The sequence below is a fragment of the Canis lupus genome, chromosome 12 (genome assembly GCF_003254725.2).
Source record: "Canis lupus dingo isolate Sandy chromosome 12, ASM325472v2, whole genome shotgun sequence".
NCBI classification, from domain to species: Eukaryota; Metazoa; Chordata; class Mammalia; order Carnivora; family Canidae; genus Canis; species Canis lupus.
In genome coordinates this window covers 65,951,868-65,964,031 of record NC_064254.1, presented here as the reverse complement: position 1 = coordinate 65,964,031, position 12,164 = coordinate 65,951,868, and positions in this window count along the sequence as shown.

Below are 12,164 nucleotides of genomic sequence, written 5' to 3'. Positions count from 1 at the left end.
ATGTGAAGCCAAAACGCACAATATATTTTTTTAATATTAACTAATTTTTCTGGTCCTCCTTCACATCTGTTTACATTTCCCGGGTACATAATGTGCTAGGACAAGTATACGAGAGAAGACTGATTGCCAGGCAATGAGATAATTTTAGAGAAATAAGTGACCAAACACACAGTTTTTTAAAGTGGCCACACAAATTAATTCCGGAGTGTGCCAGAGGCCTCAGAACCAATCACTCATCAAAGAAAAATACACACAAATAGAAAAAGAGGAAAATATTTCATTCATTCAAACTGCGTAAAATCTTATCCACCGAAGATTTAGATCAAATAGAATATACTCTTTTCAGTTACTTGGCTGTCTGTGTTAAGATCCTATGTGCAGACGGGACTTCACAAGGGCCCCACTTTCCCCTCATTGTGCCTGCTGCCCCCAGTCTTCAGGAGAGGCTGGTTTTCTCGTACCTCTTTGCCAGTGATTGCATTTCTACAAAAAAACTCTGCTAAATCAAAAACAAAAAACACAACAGTAGGCCTAATCGTACAATGTTCCCCCAAATACATCGAGAAAAAGGAAATCAGGTATAGAGCTATCAGGGTTCTGCTTCTGCTTTCAGAAAGGGTGACATCTGTATTTCCCCTTAGCAGCCCATGGCATCAGCACACGAACACACGACTGGCTGTTGGACTGCTTTCCCCTGGACGGTCTTCCCAAGAGATCCAAACGGTCCTTCTTCTGTAAGCGGGGTCCACCGGCTGTAGGTGCAGCCTGTCCCTACCGTCTTTAACCGGATCGCAGCCACCTGAAACGGCATCCTGAGACTGGACAGCGCTGTCCTGAGCTGTGAGCCATGAGTCCTCACCTCTGGGTGGTGACGTGAGACACACACAATACCCAAACTCAACACCAAACACACACACACACACACACACACACACACAGCCCACCTTGTGCCACGTGTGTGTGCACAACCCTCCTGTTAACAGGAAAGACAAACTTCCGAAATTTTTAAAAAATACGTGTTTCTGCACTCATTACATTGCAGGGGATGCAATAAAGGAGATGGAGCTCGGCTCCATTCACAGTTATCGGGTGTGCTGAACCTGGCAGGCGGGTCTCACGCCAGGACAGGGCAGGCTTATGATAAAGCTCTTTTCTAACTTTGGTCAAAGGTGTCTGGTTCTGGAGCCCGAAGAGAGATACAAGAACCCCAGAGCGCCTGTCACGTATTCAACATTAGTTACTCTAATTTCCCGGCAAAAAGAGGAAGGCTCCCTAGAGCAGCGTGTTTAGAGGCTGGGGACGGCCTGGAAGAGTGCTCACCAGGATGCAAGCCTTAGAGCTGTCGGGCCCCTGGAGGCTACCGAGTGCTCCAGCTCAGAAAACTTACTGAGGGACCCGTGACACTCAGAATCCACATGGGGGCCAACAGCTGGCCCTCCTTGAAAGCAGGGTCTTGGTATAAGAGACAGAGGCCTTACACTGCACCTCGGCCCTGTCGGACCCCCGCAGCACCTGGCGAGCCTAAGGGAGCCTGGCCTCTGGGCGGATGGCCAGCTGGCAGTAGCCAGGCTCCAAGTGGCGCTGCTGTGACCCTGCAGAGGCCTACTCTTCCCTTCTTGCCAGACTCCCTCGAAACTGAGGCTGGCACTTGACTTTGTCCTGATCTCGGCTTCCCACAATGCTCTCTCTACGTGTAGATGCTACTGGCATTATTAAAAAACACAAAGCCAACCCATTTAAAGCCCCCCCCTCCACCGCCTTCATTTTCCTGATGCACTCACTCTGTGGCTGCCCTGCTCTCATACCTCCTCTGTCCCTCCCTCAGCTGTTTTAGATTAAATTATAATCTGGTTCTAGGACATTTTGTAAGACATTCTGCCTGAAATCTAACAAACACTGAGAAAAAAGGAGAATAAATGAGATGCCACATGTCCGAAAGGAATTCAACATTTTAAAGTTGAAACATATTTGAGATTTGCTTTTCTGACTCCCAAAGTAGCTCCCAGGGTCTATAAAACTGCAGAGGCAAATAGCTAATTTTGTTAGTTTGCTTGTTTCTTTGAGTTCAGGAGAGAAATTCTCAGGGCCCTCATGCTGTAAGCGCTCCGGGTTCTCCGCGTATCTGACCTCCCTCCACCCTTCCCTCCCCTCAGCTGCTGCAGCTGGGTCCCAACTGCATCCCCCACCCGGACAGCATCACCTAGGAACCCAAAAGGTAGCCTTCTTTCACTGATACCAGACAGTTCCTGGGTACAGCGGACTACCGAAGAGTCAAGGAAGTGGCTAGCATTATCATAAAGGAACACAGTAAGCAAAACGTCTGTCTCACTGACAAGCAGACCACGTGAATAGAATACATATTTTTAAAAATTATACATACTTTTAAAATGAAGATTATAAACGTGTAGCAGTTTAGAAAAGGCAATATGCTACAGGTCTACTATAACCACAATTGCACGACAATTTACAGATTCAGTAAAAGGCAGGGTGAAATCAACAGGGCCATCACTCAAACAGGACGACCCCGGCGAGGCGGGAGAGACGTGTGACAATACCAAATGGAACTTTCATTATGCTAGGAGCTGTTATCACCACCAATATCACCCCCAGAGGAATTATAAAGCAAAGGTGCACAAGGGAGCCCCTGGCGGCGGGTGGTAGGTGCAGGGGGTCGGGTGGCACGTCTGTGTTGGTGGAAGGGAGTCAGTGCCCACTGCACGGTGCAAGCGTCAGCGAGAACTCATGCAGGGAAGTCTGTGCTGAAATACTAGCCTGTATTCCTAACGTCCATGCAGAATGTTCCATTTTTGTACTGTACATGGTAAAATTTATTTATACATTTATATACCTAATGCTTTTTATGCAAAGAAAAGAGTCTTCATATATCACTTTGGAGAAGTATGCATACGCTGTGCTAATCAGAGCTTCATTACATGTACCAAAGGTGTTCCCAACTATTCGGTCTACCAAAGAGGGTAACTAACATAATCACACTTTCCAGGTTAAACAGAAAGCACCTATACAGCACCATAACTTCTTGAAAACAAAACAAAATGAAATCCATAGAAGCAGAAAAGTGGGGGAAAACAAGTCAAAACTGCCCTACCTTGTACTTCCATTGTGTCATTTGTACGATTACAATCTAAGCTTTTATATATATATTAGATTGTGTGTGTATATATATATAAAAATCAGTTTGTATGCTATTGCCTCTCACTCACACATGTCTAGTAGATCAGATTATACACAGCAAGGCTGAAAATAATCAAGGGTATTTTAGGAAAATAGTGACTCTGGTTTGTACTTTTCACACATTGCTCGCTGTAGGCTTAATGCTCACCTGTAAGTTCATTTCTTCTGCAAAGCAAAACAGGACTTTTTTTTTTCTTTTCTCCTTAAAACTAAATCCTTTAGTGGCATTTGGCAATGAGTGGGTAGCTGAGCTGATTTCTTTCTTGAAAAGATCCTAATTTCTAACCACCATACACCTTCACTATTCACTGCATTAGCTGAGGATATTGCCAGGAGACCAGAGGCCCTACTGATCTGGCAACTGCAGACCAGGTGCTGGGGGTCTCACCGCCGCCCCCCACCGCCCCCAACCACCTGGCTCAAAACGAAAACACGCTGGGTGGCATGCTGCACTCCATTCGTTGTGCCTATGCAGGGTCAGTCCTGGACTGGTGCGCACGGCAAACAGTGTGCCATTGTTCAGTTTTTAGAAAAGGATAGTTTTTCTACCAAACAAAAGAAGAAAGAAAATCCCCCTCTGGTTTATGTAATTTGTTAGTTTATGGAGTTCCGAGGGCTCAAATGCTTGTGATGCCCAAAGCCAGAATAGTAACTGGTACAGCATTTCCTTCTGTTTTTAAATTTGCCAGGGGAAGGATGATTAACATTTTAACATAAAAATACTGCAAGTTAATGCATGTGAAAAACTCAGAAAGTCAAAGGAAAACAAACACAAAAACGACACTTAAAACATCCCATAAACCATCGTGATATGAATACACCACAGAATTGCCAACAGGAGCTCACGGTGTGCTCTGAACGAGGGTGGGTGGTGCTGACAGGGTGCTGTCCTTCGCTGGCAGGTGGCTCATCACCCTGTACAAGGAAGATTTTGCATACTTTATATAGAGAGTTCTGTTCCAAGGGTAAGTGCTTCACCCGGGGTAAGGGGCCATTAACAGTCTCTGCTGGGTTAGGAAAATGGTGCGGGATTCACAAAGGTGTTAAGCTGTAAACGGTATCACTGTCCACTTGCTGAGAGCAGATTTGGCAAAGGGTTTCTCTGTAGGTCTTGTGTCAGTTTGAGGGTCTGCAGAAGGAGAAAAGAAAACCAGAGATGATTAAGGACATTCAAACAGCAATCATAGGCACCACTAGGTCATGCTTCACCAGCCTCCTGTCTCCTGTCCTCACCTTCGAACTAAGGGTACTCACAGTAAAGCTGTTCTGCTACACTAGCTTCAAGTCTGAAAACCTAAGGACAAAGCATGGAGACTACTTACCTTATTTCTGGGCTTGATTACAAGATGCCCTCAAGTTGAAAAAGCCTAGAGGAAATGAGGTCAATCATTTTGGGAGGGGGTTAAGGCAAGTTAGGGGTGTTTTAGTAGGCCCTTTTTAAAAATCTTTTTTAAGGATTTATTTATTTACTTGAGAGAGAGAGAGGAGAGAGAGAGAGAGAGAGAGAGAAAGAGAATGCAACTGGGGAGAGGGAGAGGGAGAGATGAGTCCGTGCTGAGCACAGAGTCCAATGCAGGGCTTGATCTCACTACTCTGAGATCATGATCTGAGCCAAAACAGAGTCAGATGCTTAACTGATTGAGCCACCCAGGTACCCCATTAGTAGATTTTTTTAAGTTAGGGAAGTTCAGGGTGCAGACGGGGTTTTGCTCTAGACTTCTGGACTGAGGGGTGTCCTAGGGCATGGAACTTTCATGATAAAACCAGAAAAGTGGAGCACCTGAGTGGCTCAGTTGGTTAAATGTCTGCCTTTAGCACAGGTCATGATCTTGGGGTCCTGGGATCAAGTTGCATCAGGCTTCCTGCTCAGTAGGGAGTCTGCTTCTCCCTCTCCCTTTCTCCCCTGGCTTGTGTTCTCTTTCTCGCTTGCTCTTGCTCTAATAAATAAATAACATCTTTTTAAAAAAGTTTTAAAAACCCAGAAAAGTTGGTCACCCTAAGCACACCAGCTAAGCTTTTCTGGCTCTCTTCCACTGGTTATACAGACTAACCGACCTTGTTCACCATCAATACCAGGGTAGGGTCACTTTCCACAAAGGCTTATTAATCAATCTACATTCTTGGGTGGAGATCATCTTGACTTCCCTCACTACTAAAGGAGTAAGCAATCTCTAAGTGGTCTTAGGAATTTTTTTTTTTAGATTAAAAGTCTGCAGAGAAAAAAACTGTATAACACACACACGGCCAAAAAACCCTCCCACAAAACATCCCTTTAACAGTTAACAACTTATTATTATTTTGCCTTCAACAGTCTTTGATGGTGACACACAAAAGAGGTCCTCTCAGACCATCTGAATTTACGTGTCTTAGCAGACTTCACATGGCCTCTGAGCCCAGAAAAGGTAAAGGATTAAAAAAAAAGTATACTCAGAGATGTACCTAAAGGAACTGACATAACAGACTTCAAGACATAAGACCTTTTGTTTATGGAGACAGTGTCAGTTGTCATGGTAGGGAAAAAAAAAATGGCTCTAGGCAGAGAAATGGATAGAAAAGTGGGAGTGAAGCAAGCTGGACCCTACCTTCTCATCAGAAAGGGTAAGCAAGTCATGAAATGTGCACCAGAAGCTCACATACATGTTAGGCTCATCTGTCCCCTCTTTAGACCAGATATTACCGGGAGTTCATTTGGAATTTTCACAAATGTACTTATGACTTCAAACTCTTTTGTGGCTGGACTGCTTGGCAACCTTACCTTTCACTACCAATATTCACAAAGACAGCAGGGCTTAGTATTTGTAATGATACATACCCACAGTCACAAGTACCCTTGTTATAGTTCTAAATAGAAGTACTTAGGTGGTTTTATCAGAGGCAGTGACAAGAAAGAAGGAAAAAAAGGCCCCCCTCCTGCCCATCCCCAGTAGATAGTTTCCATGGCTGATGGGAATTTTTTGTTTTGTAAAGGTACTAGACAGTATTATCCTGAACTGGTTGATTTCAGAGCAAGAAAAAGCTAAAACAGAGGTTCCCGGCTGCCTCAGTCAGTAGGGCATGTGATCCTTGATCTCAGGGTTGTGAGTTCAAGCCCCATGCTGGTGTAGAGGTTACAAAAAAAAAAAAAAAAAAAAAAAAAAAGCGGCTGAAATAGATACCAATCTAAGTATCCGTGAGGAATTGGCCTCTAGAGTCAGCCAGTGCTATTCTAGCTGGGACCCTCTGAGGAGTGAATGGACAGGGGTACAGACAGACATGGTTCTTTGGAAGGGGAGGATTTTTTCCTTCATGGTAACACTTCATAAGCCACAATCTAACATCACTATGCAATTAGTCATCAAGGGACTACGGTCCCCAGGTGCCAAGGGAGAAGCTGTAAAGCATTACCTAATTCAGGCCCCATCCCATCCTGGTTCCCTCTGGTATTAATTATTCAGCCATGGAAACCAGTGCACACTGGGAAGGTGACACACTTCATTCCCCAAGTACAGACGCAGAGCATGCTGAAGCTGGGTCAGCATAGGAGAAAAGAAGGCAGAGGGCACCTATAACCCCCTACATGGCATCATCCTAAGCAGAACAGGGCAGCAGCCCTGAAATCAGGGGCAAGAGGCCCACACTGGGCAGTCTGGAGCAACAGCCAACAACAATCCCGAGGCCAAATACATATTCCCTCATCAAAAGGCCCTAAATCTTCAGGGAATATCATCATTAAAAAGGAGATGCGGGAACCCTGGGTGGCGCAGCGGTTTAGCACCTGCCTTTGGCCCAGGGCGCGATCCTGGAGACCCGGGATCGAATCCCACGTCGGGCTCCCGGTGCATGGAGCCTGCTTCTCCCTCTGCCTGTGTCTCTGCCTCTCTCTCTCTCTCTGTGTGTGTGACTATCATAAATAAATAAAAATTAAAAAAAAAAAAAAAAAAAAGGAGATGCGCTGATCAGGACTCCTTCCATTTCTGCAGAATGGGCTCAGGGCCCCCTGTGGCACTGAGTCCTGGTGCTCCCTGGGGGTCTCTCAGGCCATGCCTCCCAGCCTGCTCAGGAAACCTCATGTGCTTAGAGGAGAGCCAGGAAAGGAGATGCTCCGGTTCAGAGGCAGCTCTCCCAAAGACAAATGTAACAAGGAAATCCCACTCCATAGGACAGAAAGGTGACCTGTTTTCTCTGCAACTGAAAGCAAACAGACTGTTAAAATATTGTGAAAATATAAAGAAATCAGATAAAGGCTGAACAGAAATACAAGTATTCTTCTAAAAGGAACACAAGAATCACCATTCAGTAGGAAGACCTCATGATTAAAAATAGTCACAAAGAACTCAGCTCCTTATCCGCCTTAGATTTTCAGATTTTCAGCCGTTCTTTGGTGGCTCGCTGTGTGCACGTTTATCTGACTCCGTCAATGACTGAGAGAATAGAGGGAGACTTTAAATCATGACACCAGCTACTGAGCTGGGAACTTAACGATCCTCAAGATAGGGACAGGTTTCAATGAAGTCCCCATTCTTAAACGTTATTGAAAGTTAAGATATTTAAGTAAACGGAAGTCTCAGTATGCCGATTCTAAGTTTAAAAACACATCAGATTAAGCAAAATTTCTGGAAGGAAAAGGAAGTGTACAGCTGAAAGGAATTATAGCTATCACTTTGCAGTTATAGGCAATAGGCCAACTAACAATAAATATTAAAATGTCCGAAAAGACAGAAAAGAAAAGAAAGAAAAGAAAAGAAAAGAAAAGAAAAGAAAAGAAAAGAAAAGAAAAGAAAAGAATTGTCTTGTCCCATCAGTGACTTTCATTACTAGGGAGAAGATCCCTTCTCTTCCCCCTCCATGCCCAATAAATAAATAAGTTTGAAATCAAACTGTTGATGCAAGGAAAATGAAATGGGGAAGCCAAATGATGAGACCCGTTCTAAAAATATCTATGGATGCTGTCATCTGGTCTCTGGTGAGAGTAAGTCCCTCTATAATCTTGGCATCTGTAGGGAAGACAAGTTTCTGCCTAATTATCACCACTAAATCACATGATGTTCTAAGAAAGGGCAACGCCTCCAAAAAAAACTCTACACAAAACATAACAACCCCAATCAACTTTAATCTGGGAATAAAACATAGAAGTTCCTAATGCTGTCCTCCCACAACTTAACTCCACTGTGACAAATGTGGATTTCTCAGCAGTGTTTTTATCTTTTTGGCACAGAAGAAAGGAACAGGACCCTAATACCAAATATGACATGGAAGGAAAACACGCCAGTAGCACGAAACTCTCACATCCACAAATTCATGAAGGTTATCCACTGCCTTCCTAGCTAACTAAAGATGTTTGGAGGAAGTCTGCCTGAAAAACAAAATTAAGGTGAAACACCACTTTCCCTACTCTTTAAACATAAAGATAATTTAAGCCAAACTGACAATCCCCAGGACAAGCTGGGGACTAAATATGGAACATCCAGGACAGAAAAGCTAATGAATCAATGTTCACTCAATCTGACAGGGAAACCTCACGTGGGGTGCAGAGAACAGGTGTGAGCTCCAGACTATGAGTGTTTCACCCCTGAGGAGAGAGCAAAAAAAAAAAAAGCCGGCCTGCCACCATGTCTGCTTTGCCCTCAGAGGGATCTCTGGGACACCCAATCCATCATGAGCCACAGCCATCTGCCACCATCCACCTAGGCTTTTGTAGCTGGTGTCACCCCGGGAAAAATAGCATTTCTGTGGGTCCTGGGTTGGGCAGCCATGTCTAATTTTGGAGCACCACAATGGCAGCAGTTCCCTTGGGGTCTATCTTCGCAGCCAAAACACGGAGCAGCTCAAGAAAACACCTAATGGGTGTAACACTTCAGCCTAATTTGGTAATTTTTCAGCATCTTCCAGGTGGAATGGAAGACAAAGATCTAATGGAAGCATCTGAAAGCCTGCCTGGTGGTCACTGTGACAGTAGGAGCCTGAAAGATTAAAATCTAGCCCTCTGCGTGCCGTGCTGGCCAAATAGTACCATCCTCCACGACTGCCAGAGAAGGGGAATTAGCTGGTGCAGCTCTATAAAAATATGTTTTGACAAATGTTGTCAATTTGCCACTTTGGACACTGAATAATAGTTCATGACTGAAACAGAGTAGGCACGGAGGTTTTGGCCAGGCTGGAGGGCAAATTGGTGTTGAGTTTGAGGAGCTTCAGCAAAGGGAAGTTTCTAGAAAATGCAGTCCATGGGCTCTGATGCCTTTTTTCCCTAAAGATTTATTTTATTTATTCTAAAGAGAGCATGTGTGCAAGTGAACTTGCACACATGAGCAAGGGGTGGGAGGGGCAGAGGGAGAAGGAGAGAAATCTCAAGCAGACCCCACCCCTCCCTGAGCACAGAGTTGGATCTCACAACCCTGAGATCATGACCTGAGCCAGAATCAAGAGTTGGACGCTCAACCAACTGAACCACCCAGGTGCTCAACTAATGCAATTTTTAAAAAATTAAAAAATTTAAAACAGTATTTAATATTTACTTTCTCTGTATATCCTACCATATGCATCTCCTTTATTACCCCAAATTTATGGTCTTGCTACTCTCTCAAATGCTATCACTGCTTTCATGATTCACTACGTACAAACAAGAGGTAACTATAGTACAGGAAGAAACGCACAGAGCCATAAATCATGACCTGAATATCCCATGTTTATGTTTGCCTGTGTGAGTCTTCACTGCATTTACTGGCTGAGGGAGGGGAGATTGGGAGTGTGGGGCTACCTCTTAAGGCTGGGGACGCACTAGACTCCTGGGACTTGGGACTGCGAGTGTAGGTCTGGTGTGCCAGCCCATCTAAGGGTTCCACAATCAGGTACAGAAGAAAAGGGTCTCCAAAGTCTTCTTTTCCTGCTTTAGATACACAGGGTTTTGAAGACAATCTAATTTTTCCAAAAGTGATTCTGAAATTGGAAACACAAAATAGGCTATTTTAGTTCTACCAATAGTCCAAACCACTCGTCCACCGATGAGGTACGACGAGGACATGCAGGTGACACAGGTGGTGGCCAAGAAGCAACAATCATACCAGTGCAACAGAAGAAGGAAACCAAGAAGGGAACTGAAAGGAGGGTCTCAGGTGGCTCCAAGATTGACAGAGACAAAGAACTGACCTGAGGTCAGCAGTCTGGCTAGGAGTGTAGACTCCAGGAGTGAGGTAAACCGACACTTTGCATGGCTGTGGGAGGCCCTCATGTCCCTGGCTCAGCCTGGTTAAGGGCCTGGAACTCCCTTCCATGGGGCACCCTACCCCAGCCAGCAGGCAGCCTGAATTGACTAGGACTGGACAGAGAATGCTTTGGCTTGAGGCATTCGGGCAGCAGGCAAAGGGACACCTTCTAACAGTACATATGTTGGGCTGTACTGCTTTCTGATTATTTCTGAACATAGAATGACCAATGGAAGCTCCAATTAATTACAGTGGCCTGTATACATGGAGACCCACTGGAAAGTAATATAAAATTTCAACCTCAGAATCTCTGGCCTTCTCTTCTTGGCCATTGAATTTCTTTAAGGAGTCAAACACTCCACAGACATGAATCTTATGATCCAGACTTCCTTCATCAGAGAGAACGAGATGGAGGAAGGAGGGGGAAGGGAGGAAGGAGAGAAGATAGACAGATATGCAAACCTTCAATCAAGCCAAGACTGGCAATTAACGTTTTATCCTTTGGCAACACTGGAATTACCTTCTGGGGCTTCCATGACTAAGTAATTCTCATCATTTAATAAATGAGTATCAGAGATTTTAGCAAAAAAAAAAAAAAAAAAAGAGGTTATTAAAAAAAATAGAAAATCCAGAATTACAGAGTACAGTCCACATCTATCCCTGGGGGAGAGGAACAGAGCACAAGACCCGCACCCAAGTGCACAGCAGTTCTTCAGGGAGTGGCGTGCTTCAGTTCCAAGCCGAGTCCCGCTTCTATGGCAGGAAAGCTCCTAGAGAAGAACAGCCCATTTTCTCTGAGTTTTCACTGAACTTATAATTAGAAGAGATCTTAAGGGCACAGTGACCACAATTTCTGAATTCCAAACTGTGTCACATTGGCCAGTAAGGGGGTAAACCACCAGCCCCAGGGGTGGGGGTGTCCGTGGCCAGACCACTGCCAGCATCAAGCTATTTATTGTATGGCAACCTTTCGGCTCTCAAGAGAGCCCTAGGAGGCTGGAACAGCTCTTTATTTCTCGGCTTTATTTCTGTGGCTTGGGATGGGCTGGCAGTGGGAAGGGGAAGATCAGATTTCCAGGCTCCCTCCCAGCAGGAAGAGGCCACACTACGGGAGCAGGGAAGGGGCAAGGGGAGGCCCTTCCTCGGTGGCGTGCTACCAGCCTTCTGCATACTGACAGGCAGCCCAAGGAAAGCCGAAGCCAAACAGCTAGGACTAATCAGGCCATCCTTTAAAGACGCTAAGGGAACGCTTCAGGCACCACATACAAACCTCCTCGTTCCACCGAGGTCAGAAGCTCCCTGTCAGTGAAACAAAGGTTTCTCTGGTGGATACCTCCAAACTGGTAGGCAGGACTTCTAGGGGACATCAAAGGTTTCACAGAGCAGGCAACTGCTATACCTTTTTAATAAAAAGAAACCAGACTAATTCTAGTTTATTGGGGAAAGTACTTGCTCTTTCCGCCAACAGTGTAAGATTGGCTTGGTTGCCTCCTTTATTCTGTATTAACCTCTGGAGCCACTCTAAGTGACAATAAAAGTTGCCAAAGGACAGTAGCCCATAGAAGAGTTCTGTGAGGGGTAGGTTTCCACTTTAACTCCATTTCACAGATAAATAAATGGAGACTGAGGGAGATGAGTGACTTGATTCTGACATATAGCAATGAAATCGGCAGCCTTCTGCTACAAATCCCACCGCTCCTCTGCTATACCACATGGATGGTACTCAACTTGGAGTGGGTTATAGGGAGAGGCTTTTAAAATCCACGGTTCCCATCAGAGCAGAACCCCAGGGAC